General features: G+C 38.7%; 2 protein-coding genes across 3 annotated transcripts in view; one reads left to right on the top strand and one right to left on the bottom strand.

The window, feature by feature from the left end:
- Positions 1-12,138, bottom strand: part of neo (ZP and PAN domain-containing protein neyo) — a 192,235-nt gene extending 180,097 nt beyond the window's left edge. Inside the window, exon 1 of the mRNA XM_034328169.2 lies at positions 11,898-12,138. The gene's annotated coding sequence lies outside the window, so the exon portion shown is untranslated. The remainder of the gene's footprint in view (positions 1-11,897) is intronic.
- The window catches only part of Atg16 (Autophagy-related 16), a 397,790-nt gene that overhangs the window by 322,927 nt on the left and 61,474 nt on the right, over positions 1-13,389 (top strand). The window lies entirely within an intron of this gene.

Raw genomic sequence — 13,389 nt, 5'->3', positions numbered from 1 at the left:
AAGTAAAATTTTCGTTTAATATTGCATTTCATATTCATTTGGCAAAAGATCGTTCAAATATTATTTTAAAATATTAATATAAAATTATAATTAAAAATTAAATAAAAAAGCATTGAATCCACTGCTCGATTCGAAGGATATCCGAGAAATAATTTGATTCTCTAATCGAATTCTACCCTCCTCCCTATAATAATACATTCAGATCCGTAAAGTAACTTCAGAATTCCAGAAATCATATCAATCGAAGCCTGTCTAAACAGACTAACCGTGATCGCAGACAATTCCTTGAACAATCAACGGTATCGAAGATAATCATTGGCCAGTTCGAACACCCTGTACTCTCGTTGATCGTCGATTTCGGGGAAGTCTAGTTCCAGTACTTCTCCAAGGGCTGGAACCTTTTCCTGCCCAAGATCACATCTATCAAATGATCATCGAGGCTCGCCAATTATTTTAAAACGAACCACCTTTTATTTAACTTTCGCAAATTACTGTTTCCACCTCCGATATCAATCCTTTTTTCCTCGATCGAGTAACCGTTAATCCTTTCGCAGAATACTCGTCGGTTCGAGTCTCTCTCTTATATGTCTGACGGAATTAAGTAATCCGATGCTCGAACACGCAGGTATCGTTCGTTTTCACCGTTAACCTCGACAAGCAGGCCGTTGAACGAGTCTGTCCGCGTGTTTTCAGTTTGTGGAAAAGAGATCGTTGCCTTGTTACTCCGTGTTATTAATTTTTTTCGCGCCTGGAAACATTGTGCTATCGTGGAAGCTTATATATCTTTAGCGCACCATGATCGTGGGTTCGAAGTAATTTATTAATATTGTTTCGAGGTAATGGATTTTCATAGCATATCATTCCGTGCTCATTCGTGCTTGATTTATATTAGAAAGTGTAACTGGAAATTCTGATTCTTGTTATTCGAGGATGCATTTCATTCTAATCTTCACCATCTATTCTGATCAGTTTCTAATACAATTATTTCATCGTCATAATTAATTAGCTGAACGATTCCGTTCTTCTGATCTGAATAGTTGATTGAAAGGCGTTTTCAATTCCTGTTGTGTATAAATGAAAGAAATTTAACCCCAACTTAGATTCCTATCTATCTATTTAACATTGGATGCCAGCTCTGAATTCCTTAACGTAAAGTTTTAGTCGTAAACCACGTAATAGATGAAACGAGCATTCTGTCTATTAATTATTTATAAGCCATTCAATGTGTGCACTCTTTCCACGCGCATTCCATAGCAATTAGTCGTTGAATTTTAATTCTTCCGGAGATTACATTTCTGCAGTTCGTAAGCGAGCCAGGATATCGTTCAGAAGTAGTTGACATTAATCCTACTTTCTCGAATCGATGCAAATGGTACCGTACGACCTTGTATAGAGATAAGTCGAACAAAATTTATCCTGTATCGAGGTTTGCTGTTCTCCATTGACACGCTTCTCGCGTAGAAATTTATCAACTGGAACAGCTGATAGGATAAAAGCCGTAGCGATTTAAATTATTTACGATAATTTAATTTACTCAAATAGTAAGTTAAAAGCATCAGAACAACTTGTTTAAAGTTGCCGTGGTTATTGCGTGAAGAACAGGAAGCCTTGTATGGCTATGCTTCTCTATAATCAATCTTGCTAATTATCTGGTTAAAAAAAATGAAGAAGAACTTTCGATTCTGCGCATAAAAACCATCCCACCTTCCGGTTGCGAACATTACCTAAAGTAGCTGCTTTTAATTCAATATCGCGAGCCTTTCAGGAATAATCATTATTAATATCATTTTATTTAAAGTATTATCTACAATATCATAAAATTTTCTATACTAATAACCAAATTATCATAAAACAGCTATTAACTATATCATCTACTAATAACACAGAACAATTATAATTTTATTCATATACTTAAGCACTTTTAACACCTCTACCATGACAGTCGATGTGCTAATTATTAGTGTAAATTAACCCTGCAATTATCATACCTATAAACGTAGCATTATTCATTAACTGGGGCGGCGGACCATGGAGAGAGTCCCAATCTGAATCTTCTAAATTTTCCACTGTTCCTTTAAAAATTAAGTTTGAGTCACGATTGATCCCTTAACACAATTATAGATCACTAACATCATCCAAATGTCCACTTCATGGGTTATTCAATGAATCCAAAATCAACACCCAAGTTCAAATTCCTTCACAATAATCCACAACCTCCACTTCAATAAAGTTCTGAACAAACCGAAGCTGTCGCTTACAAAAGACTGTCGAACAGTCATTGAACCGCGAACAAATCCTCTGTTCCGTTTCCGAGAACCGCGTCAATACAGTGCCCGCGGCGAGCCACCTACGATCTATGGGTCTAACGGTGCTAACGGCAATTAATTTCGCTCGTCCACGTGGCACTCCCATTCTAGCCCGAAGTCTTCAATTACGCCCGGTGCGAACGTCGTGCTCGCGTGCGGCCGCACGCTTTCGAAGGGAAAAACGGGCCTGCACACGCACGCACAGGGTCCACGCGCTCGGAATACTCGTACGTAAGAGGGGCGCGAGCTGGTCTCGTGTAAAACGGATGTTCACCTTCCAGAGCGCATAATTTTTCGAGGGAACGAGCGCAATAGGGAAGTCAGCTCTGAGAGACACACGTTCCCGGGAGAAAGAGAGACGTACCTTGCGGATGATCGTAGTTAAAACGGAAAGGAAGAAGAAACGAACAGGAAAGGGGGAGAAAACTGGCAGACGGAGACGGAAGAACAGAGCCGAAGAAGAGTGGTGGTAGATGGTTTGCGCTTCCATGAGACCGACCAGACTTCGGACGGTCTGCTAGGTGTACCCAGGGGGCTATTAACCGTTCGCAAACAATGATCTACAAGCGGAAGTGGCTGCACACTTCCCCGCTGCACCATCTTATCAGAATTTCAGTCTGGGAGGAGATGGAAGAGACGAGTCCCAGGTAACTGGGAAGGGTAACGGGGGTGCGAAATTTTTTTAGCGGGATTCTAATTGAGCTGATGCATCAGCACTTGGTGATAATGCAATTTTATGATGCATCATATGGATATTATGGCACTTCATATTTCATTTCATTTTGTTTCCTTCGCTATTTAACACATTCACTGTTACAGTAGAAAAAAGTATATATAGTCAGACATATTATAATTACAATTACTTAGCATGAAATAATTGTATTTTTCTAATTAAATTTATCATATTTTCAAAAACAGGTGAAATTGGAATTATTTGAAGGACAATAGGAATCCTTTTGTAGTAAAAAGGCTGTTTCTATGGAGTCGCGAAACCGTGGTGAAAATTGAACCGACAGCAGCGGCTGTTTGCAAGATCGTTGGCTTCTCTTTGCCACAAGGTCGCGTTCAAACACGTTCCCATCATCTGTCTCGAATGTCAGAATGTATCTAGGGGTGTGTAGGTTGGCTTTCATCGGAAGGGACGCGAGCACGGAACCGTCGACGTGTAAAAGAGTAGAAGGATAGCCTCTCCTGGCCGATTTAATTTCCTTTAATTGGTCGAATGAAAGCGGAGTTTATCGGAGCAATAATGTCAAAGCGATTACAGTCGTGCTACGAACGAACGGATAATAGAGGTCTGTGTACGGTTACCCGATACGCGGATACGTCAAATTGATTAGAGATGATCATATCCTCTGATAAGTAACGAGGAATCTCAGCTAGGTGATGGTTAATCGAGAGTGACTGGAATAGTAAGTACAGTTCTCCGGCTGGTAATGTGTTCATTAATGATTATGTGCAGACTGATCATTGCTAAGTGGAATGTAGGTAGTTTCAAGGGAAAAGTGGAAAAGTAATTTCATTTCATTTCATTTCTCATAAAATGAAGTTTGTTACAAATGCATTGTTGCATTTATAAAGTGCGAATCCATTTTCTTATTAAGAATGAAATGATACAAATTATAAATAATACTTGGAAGCATTGAAATATTAAATAATTAATAAAATTTTAAAATAATTTTACAATTTAAGGCAAAAAGCAATCTGCACCACTTGTAGATACTTAGAACTGTTGTTAACCCTTTTACTGTTTATACGGAAATGCACTTGCCTAACGATTTAAAAGTGTTTTCCTATTTCTCTTTCAACTGTTGCGTTAATAAACAGAAACAAGAATCAACTGGTGATAACAGCCTCGTTGATCTGTTACTTTCTCAGGTTCTAACGAGGTATTTCTTGCCCGGAAGTCTTACGAGCATCCTCGTTTTCTCGCGTTTAAACGAGCTAGACGAATTCGCGAGCACCGAGAATATTATTCCGATTTCGCTCGAAGCTGAATCCTTGCACATACGCATACAGTTGTACCGTTAGAACGAGACGGTTATAATCCTTTCAGCTGCTCGGTTCTGAGGTTTAAGGGAGAGAAATCTTTACATTTCGTTGGGGATCTTTTTTACGAAAGCCTTGTATCGATAGAAGACCCGAGTTTGGGAAACTAGTGACTTTCTTGAGCTTAAATATAAGGAAATTTAAAATCGTAGGCTTCGTATGAAATTTTAATATTTGAAACAGGACGAGTTTGAAAAATGCGATGTAAGTGTTCAGAGATTAATAGATGATTAGTTAACGAGATAATGAATTGAATAATCCTGCAGTGTAAACGAGAAGTATCGAGCCTATAATTAACTACTTTAATGACTTGACACCTTCAACTAATTATCCTCCATTTAATAACCTTCCTTTCAATTAATTATTTACCTGTAGCCATGCATGCTTTGAAGATATTAAGATGAAGGTAAGCAATTCTTGTGTAACATACACAAAAAGAAAGTAACACTATGTGCAGTGGTTGAGTCAACTTTAGTCAAGGATCCCTGCTGTTGTACAAACAGATTTAATCATTCTGAATCCGTTAGCCAACCATTCATACATGTTTTGCCATGTGAGATATTTGTTTAAACGTTAAAAATAGAATACTACAAATTTGTAATTTTGAGGGGAAATTAAGCAAAAAATTGTGTAACATATTATTTTATGTAATATATTTGCAAAATGAAGAATTCAACATTTTATTTCTTAAGTAATGCAATATCTACCCTAGATTTACTTTTCTTCAGTTCCTTTAGTTCTGATTTAATATGAAGTTATTTTTATCCCTTTTTATTAATATTAACACAGTGTGCTCCAATTTGTCTACTTTTAACTCCACGTGATAACTGTAAGTGTTTCAGTGGTAGATAATAGATTAATACATTGTTATTTCAGGAATTTACCCCACGACTTATTTGTTATCTCTTATTCCCAAGAAAACAACAGGCAGCCCCTAATCTTTCTCTTATCACTCATCGCGTTTCCTGTTGCACGCCGGGCGGGCGCCAAGAAAAATTACGTTTTACAAGGCGCATTAAACTGCTGGAGTACGATTAATTGGCAGAGACCGTTTCCTCGTTAACAACGGATAATTGGATCGAAGGATACATGGATCGTGTCGATCGTGGATCCCGATTCGCAGAATCGAAACGCACGCATTCGCGCGATTCCCGCACGCCAACGCTTTTGTCGAATACAAACGCATTCCTTTGTGTGTAAATTGTGTCCCGCTTCGCTCTTCGTTTTTGTCCCTGTTCAAAGGAAAGAAAACCCGCCACCGTGTGTATTTTTCACGGTATCCAGAACGCGTAGTCCACGACCCCATACAAACGACCAGAAAGCGAAATATCAGATGGAAACGTTGGAAGCCCGACATAATTTCATGACAGAAAAGTGTTGCAAAATTGCACTTGTGTTACAGCAAATTAAGGTTTAAAGTATAAAGAAAATGTCTACAAAAATTCTTTAAAATTATTTTTAATATAAATTGATTGGTTGCTAATTAAAGAGAACATTGACTCATTTGGCAGTATACTAAAGATTGATAAGGTTTGACGATGCAACAAGCTAATAAAATATGTAACTCCTTGAGAAACAAGATGATTATGGTCGAACGTTCCCTGTAATGTCTCGTTTCTCGCTGTTCGTACAAGGAAATTGCTTTTTCACGAACAACCGTACAGCTTCCCTTCGGTTTAAAAGCAGTATTTCACGGATAATGACGTTCGATAGCGGACACGCTGAATATTTGATGCTGCAGGCATCTAAGGATCCAGTCAGGGACATTATGGAATTCTTAAGCTGTCCACGGAACGAGGAGCCTTCCGCAACCTCTGTGAATCGTAAATTGGAACCGTCTTGTAGATTTCAATTTCCGCGATCAATGTAATTCTTCTAATTCATAGGAACGTCGATTAGAGAAACGGGTATGGAAATTGTTTAGTGTTTTAATCATGCGAAATCAATGCCAAATTATAATGAATTGTTATCCGGTTTGCTAAATAATTGGCTTGTTAAGCTTAAAAGTATGTGGCAGCTACATGTGCCAATATATTTTTCAATTTCTATTCTTCCATTTAAACAATATAAGTCTCGATTTACGCGACCTTTTCTCAGAACCAATTTACCATGTAAAACAAGGGTTACCTTTCCAAGAAACGTTTCTGTCGTTCCCTCGAACCACTTGCCATATTTTAAGAAACACTTTTCGCATTAGCGTTCAAGTACAAGTTTCTGTCGGAAAAACTAATTAAGAGTTACCGTACATAAAGTCCACGTTTCTTTCGCAGCTGTTACAGTTAAGGCTACGATCTACGAGTAGGAAATTAACGTGTCAATTAAAGACTGAAAGATGTATGCTCGTCAACTTCAGACATACGATGCAGTAAATAATTGTCCTCTGTCTGATTAAAGACATACCATTGCATTTTCAGTCGCTTTATGGTCAAGTTTCCATTGACTGATTATATGGTACAATTTTTAATTTCTATAGATTACACCACCTATTTTTACTCCAAAATTTTAGATAATTAAAACAAATATTTTAGGTGTTTAAAAATAAGTTCTCAAAGATGTAATAGAAATTTTCAAATTGTTCAAAATTGTCTGACCCCTTAAAAAGGAGGCTTCTTGTTGACCGTTGAACACGTGTCTAAAAGTTTCACAAAAAAAGGTTCCCAACAGTTTCATTATTTCCGGCAGCAGTTCGTCTGGCTCGCAGGCAAATGTCTTATCTCCGGAAACTAGTTCAATTACTCAAAACTGCCGAAAGAGGATCCCCGCAACGCGGTTGCAGATTATGTCGCCGCTAAGTTTCCTGCTATGTCCTTTAGCAACGAGGAAAGTTCGCCAACAGACGAAGGACGATCGACCGGAAGTACCTATCGTTCATTCCTCTCTAACATTCCATCGATTCCAATAAGAATCAACGAAATAAACTCGTCCTCTAAAAAAACGCAAGCACTATTTTTCTGACAGTTACATGTCCCATTGAGTTTTGAAAAGGAAATTGCTATAATTGTAGGTCGGTTAGGGCGTTGATTTATGATGTTGGTTAAGTGGAATAATAACGAAACGAAAGAAGAGAAGGGTTCGGTTTGCGATGAAAATTATATTACTAATTGGAAGGAGAGAATTGATGCACCAGATTGAAAGATAAATGATTAATATCTTTTAATAACAGATGTCGGGGTGCGTTATTTCATTTGCAATATATTTTGAAGTGATCTTAAAAGGATTATTATTTTTAAGAATATTTTCATAACTTATTGGATTCAACTCGGGACAACCCGAATAATTCTGATCGAACTAATTATTAAAGCTTTAGTGCTATTTTCAGAATTTTCTTTAATTTATTCCTTCACTTATTTGATTCAAAAACAAGTGTCCTTCACTATTTTCTTCGCAGTCCCAATTAATTATAATTTTTTGAAAAATACAGAAACACATTATCCGGTAATTTAATTTCCAAAAAGAAACTCAAGTCGTCTGGTCTAATTTTAGACAAGTTAATCCGCTTTAAAAGGTGTAAAACAATTTTTTGGACTTATTTCAGCTTCTGATCGTGTCGCTGCTCCCCATAGAACACCGGTTTATATCAAGGACGATAAGATTGATTTCACAAGTCCTCAGGAACTGTAGGAAGCCCATCGAAGGAAACTAGTTCCGTTCGCAATTTACACGGCTTATTAACCGTGTAGCGTTAATGTTACGTGGCGTCGGGGGCTTCGTTCTGAACGTAGAAAGCAATATCGAAGGTACTCGTTAATATTTTATTGATGCTCCCTCTTCACTCGGATCGAGCCGGTTCCTATCATACTGAATTCTCACGATGAAGATTTATTTTCTGGCTTACGAACTATCCCCGAGCTACTCTCGATGGAAATAAAGGATATTTCCGTTCCGAACCGGAGGGGACAGAGAGACGTAGATAAAGCTCGAACGTCATTTCAACTACTTACACGGATTGTTAACTGTTTCAGCGAACTTCCGTTCAATGAAAAACTTTATCGATAGCCTGTTATCTCGAGACAATGCACCGTAAGTATTCGCCTCCTCTCGACTCTCCTCTGTCATTCGATTAGTCGTCGATGCGACAACCAACTAAAACGATTTTTCCCTTCGTTAGAGTTAAATTCCATTGAATTTTCTTGCGCTTAAGATCCTTTAAGTACCCTATAATCTCTGGACAACTCCGATAAAAGAGATGCTCAACTCGCGGGACCAATTCGTTCCTCAGGACATAATGTTTTTCGAGGAAAGTAGGACGAACAGTTTGTGCCATCTTGAATGCTCGACTTTTATTAGATTTTTATTAGATAAATTGTAGTTTAGATCTGTTAATAGCGGATCACGTACTGGAATATAGAAATGAAATATCTCAAGAAAATAATAAAAATTCAATATTTCCTTTTTGAATTATTAAAATTAGCAAAGATCATGAATGCTGGCAAAATTAATTTCTATTATATTATTTAATACTTTTGAAAAATATTTAATATTGCTAAAATATCAGAATTTCTTGGCAAAAAATTTTTGATAGAAATAGTATTTTTAAATCCAGCACAGTCTAGTGCTTAAAATGAACAATTTTATACAAAATATTCGATTCCACGTTTATCTTTGCAAATGTTTTACCTTTTCCAGACGATCGAATACATCTGATACATATCAGAGGTACTTACATCCTCTTTCTCGGTCGATTAATCAGGGAATCGGAGCAGGACAGGTGTAATGGTACTTGGATAATTTTTCATACCGATTTAACGACACCAGAAATTTTTCCACCTCCTTCATTCGTGGAAGTTACAAAAATTAAATTGTAACAAGATAGGAAATGTGTACTAAATGTTCCTTCGTGTATCCAATCAATTAACGATGGAATTAGAGCATGAGTACGTAACAGTGCTTTTTGATCCCTCGATGATAAAACTGATCCCCTATTCGACAACGAAAATCGTTAGTTTCTTATTTATCGGTTCGTTAACGAGTACAGTTAAAGAAATAGTGTTAGATAATGATTAGTTTCATTAATGAACTATTATCTAAAATCATTCAGAGACAATTATTCAAATGGCAGCTGTTTTTACCTAATACTTGTGAAATTTCCAAATTTTTCTAACGCTATCTCCACCGTCGCTATCCAAGACCGTAACAACAATTCACCTAATTCCCCCGGACAGGCCACTCTTCGACGTTTAATTAACGACTATATCAGTTGTTACACACACACACAAAGGTGCGAAACGACGTGGCTCCCAGTCAGGAACGATAAGATTGATTCGCCTATCCCCCGGTAAGCCTCTTGTAAAACCGTTCAAGAGCTTTAAGTAATCAATATCGTACGAAAACGACGGGACAGGGATGGTCGAATCTCATTACCTTCCCCCTCGGCTAAAGGCCATTGTGCAGCTGAACTTCATTATCCGGACTAATTATTTCAAAGTTAGTCGAACAGTTCGCCACAATGTAATAGCGAAGGAAACGGGTCTAGCGGCGAGAGGTTCGCGGATATACCAAAAAGGAATGAGAAAAGAAGAGGAGCAACTTAACCGAGAGCATCGCATTGGCGAACATAATATCGCCTGGTATAAGGCTCTTCCCTTTGTTGCCATTCATTAAGGTAATTACAGAAACCGATTTCCTCGCGAATACCTTACCACGGACCAAGAATTCAATACCAGGGCGTACACTCGCGAGCAAATGATGTCCTCGGTTCCCATTCCCTTAGGCGTCCTTGAGGACGAATGACAATGTAGGGAATGGGTCCTGATTTTATAGGGCCCTTTTATAGGGCCCGGGAAAATTTGAATTGATATTTATTTATTTCTCGATTATATTATTAAAATTACTTCGCATTTTTTCAGTTACAAAATTATTGATTAAACTCAGCAAATAATAATTTTAAATTAAAATAAGGCACCCTAAGTGGCAATAATTTTTTATTACATTTATAGTAAATTTACGACGATTATTTATATGAAAAATCGCGAATTAATTTTCATAGTTTATTTCGAGATAAGTGAATTGAAGCATGAAACTTCACTGTTTTATTCTACAGTTTGTACGAGTTTTACTGCAAATCGTTGAAAGAAAGATTGAAAAATTGAGGAGAGCTGAAAACTGAAAGCACTTTCTTCAACCCTTCGCATCCACGTACGAGATATCTTGCGAACTGATTTTTACCCGTCCGATGTTTTACACGATATTTCTCACGTTTTATTTTTCTTTCACGCGAAACACTTCAAAATAAGGTGTTACATATAGCTTTACATTTCAATGTCGATAGAAGTACCTTGTTTCTTTGTTTTATCACTTTCAACACTTTCACTATCGTTGAATGTATCAATTTTTAATTTATTACTGCAGCACATGAATATCACATGAATTATTATTATTATTTTCGTACTTTTAATGAAAATTAGTAAATTTTATACACTAACTGTGTAAGTATCAGTAATAATGAAAAATTTATTAATTGATTTTCCAAATCTACTATCCTGAAGGTATTAAATATTTCATTAGACAATTTTTTCCTATAAAAGTTCATATGTCAGCTATAAATCATTCAAACAGATAAACAAAGCATCAAATGGGTATAAATCATTCGTCAAGATATCTGTTCCAAACCGAAGAACAATTGGCACACTTATGAATGACACTCGTTAATCTCCTCCTGATCGATCCTTCAAGAATTTCACTTTAACAGGTCACAAAGAAATTCTCCTCCTGATCGATTAGAACCCCGAGAAGCAAGTAACGTCTTGCGGTATCCGCGCACTTCGAACTTGCCCTTTTGCCAATCAATTATTCCAGCTGGGCGTGAACAGCCGGAAGAGCGAAAATCCTGGCGGAACCGGCCAGATGGAAAATTGTTTTGCCGTCATTCGCGATACGCAGAGTGGGCGGCTAGAAGCGTCGGCGGATAGGACTTTATCGATTTTATCGAGAATACAACTCGGTATACACGGCTCGTTCAGTGGCCGGCCAGACGTGAAAACGAAATGCGAAATGGAAAAAATTTTTTTTCGCCGGAACCAAAGTTGGCCCCGGACCCGCGGTCGCGGTCACCCAAGTTTCGCGTTTAATTGGAAAAAAAATACGAGGAGGGAAGGTGTAGAGGGGATATAGACGGGGGGGCTCTCGAAAGGATCCGATTTAGAATTTTCATCGCGCACCCATGTGCTCCTCCAGGCAGCGCCCGGTTCCCAGCGGGAACGGAGGGATCACCCGTTGGGTGGTAGGTCTACGAAGAGGTCCTCGACGCGCGACAAACCGTCACCGCTCTCACGGGAATTTTCGATTCACGCTTCTTCGAGCCTCGAGGACCGAATAAATCACCCTTTTTGTATTCGACACCTCCGTTTCTATTCCCTGACTACGGTACCTATCCTCCCTGTCTGAACGAAATTAAAAGGCTGAATCCGGTCGCGTGTATAACCTGTCGTGCTGTTGACTCAATCGTGACGATAATGTTACGACAAGAGGCAAGATAGCGTGATCGTCTCGGATCGAGGATTTAACGGGCCCCCTTTTGCTTGTCATTCCTGAGAAATTACGTACCTGGAGAAGATTGACGTGGAACCACGAGGATACCGGGCTGGCTGAGCCGTAGCAGGGTTGAAACCGACCGACCGACGACAAGGGACGCGGTTGCACGCAGGATCGACTGTCGTAGCACTGTCGATGTTGTTTCTCTTTCTTTCTTTCTTTCTCTCTCTCTCTCTCTCTCTCTCCTCTCTCGTCCCTCGCGTGCCCTTGGACTTGAGCCCCGTTCACGGCCACAACCAACACAGAAATGCTGGGATTGCAAGGCGTGCGGCCACTTTTCCTGCCGGTACCAACGGAGGTGGGGGGATGTGCCCGGTTGCTGTTGGCAGGTGGAATGCTCAACATCACCGCAACGTACTCACGAATTATTAGTGCGACGGGACGTTCTGGAAAGGGAGAAGGAGACGAGAAGATAGGACGTTCTGTTCCTGGTGCCGTGGTTCTAGAGGGAGGAAGGAGAGGAAAAGAAGATGGGTAGACAATGGGAGGGGATAGCGCAAGGGAGGAAGGCCCATCGCGATTCGGACGACCCGACGTGTGATTTCGAGTACGTTCACCGGCTTTGCACTTCCGCGGTTTCGCGGTATGAACCTTTCGCATTTCTGCCCTTCCACCTGATCCTTTTTCTATTTTTTTTGGAGGTCCTTGGACCTGCGGCTCGGTCGCTACCACGCTCCCGCTGGCATCGCGAGTGCTACCGGCGTCACATTAATGTCACGCCTTCGATTTCACGCTGATTGCCTCGTTAAGGCTATTGAAAGTTCCATTTTTCATTTCAGCAAATCTTATTTATCATTTTTCAGCTAATAATATTATTATAATCTTGGAATTTGTTAATAAGGGTTGCTCCGAGGGTTAATTTAAGAAAATTATTTTCTAAATTATTATTACTATTTCTTTTTTCATCCTGCTACTAAAATTTATACTTCAGAAGGGTTTGTAAAATCTACTGAAGTTACTTGTACACTTAAAATATCCTTCCGATTCGTTTTGATCAGGCATGCTATGCGCATTCCATTCGAGCGATTTGTGGATTGCGGAATAAATAGCAATGCGAGGGTACGATATCTGAAGAATACGATGAATGGTTCATTATTTCCCAATCAAACCGCGTTGCGATTTCTGCAAATGTACTCTTGACAAGCGTTATCTCCGCCAAACATTCGATTCTCTTAAAAAGACCTTTGTTCAGGATTTCAAATAGGACTATTCCCTGATATTTTACATATTCGAGAATGTTCTTATATCTCTATGGATAATGTGCCATTAAAATTTCAGGTACCATTTAATTGACGCATATTTCGATTCTAATTTCTTCATTATAATCAAATTTCATTTATTATAAATCAGTGACTCTTCCTTTTCTCTTTCTCAATTTGCAATCTCATTTTTCTATATTCATCAATTCTTTTTCACTATTAATTAACAACACATATTAACAACGTTCCCTCGGGATTTACTCGCAGGAGGCAGGCATGCAAATTCTGTAATTCCAAGAAATTTA

Source organism: Osmia lignaria, chromosome 1, assembly GCF_051020975.1.
Source record: "Osmia lignaria lignaria isolate PbOS001 chromosome 1, iyOsmLign1, whole genome shotgun sequence".
Taxonomy (NCBI): Eukaryota; Metazoa; Arthropoda; class Insecta; order Hymenoptera; family Megachilidae; genus Osmia; species Osmia lignaria.
This window is presented reverse-complemented; position numbering and strand designations above follow the sequence as displayed.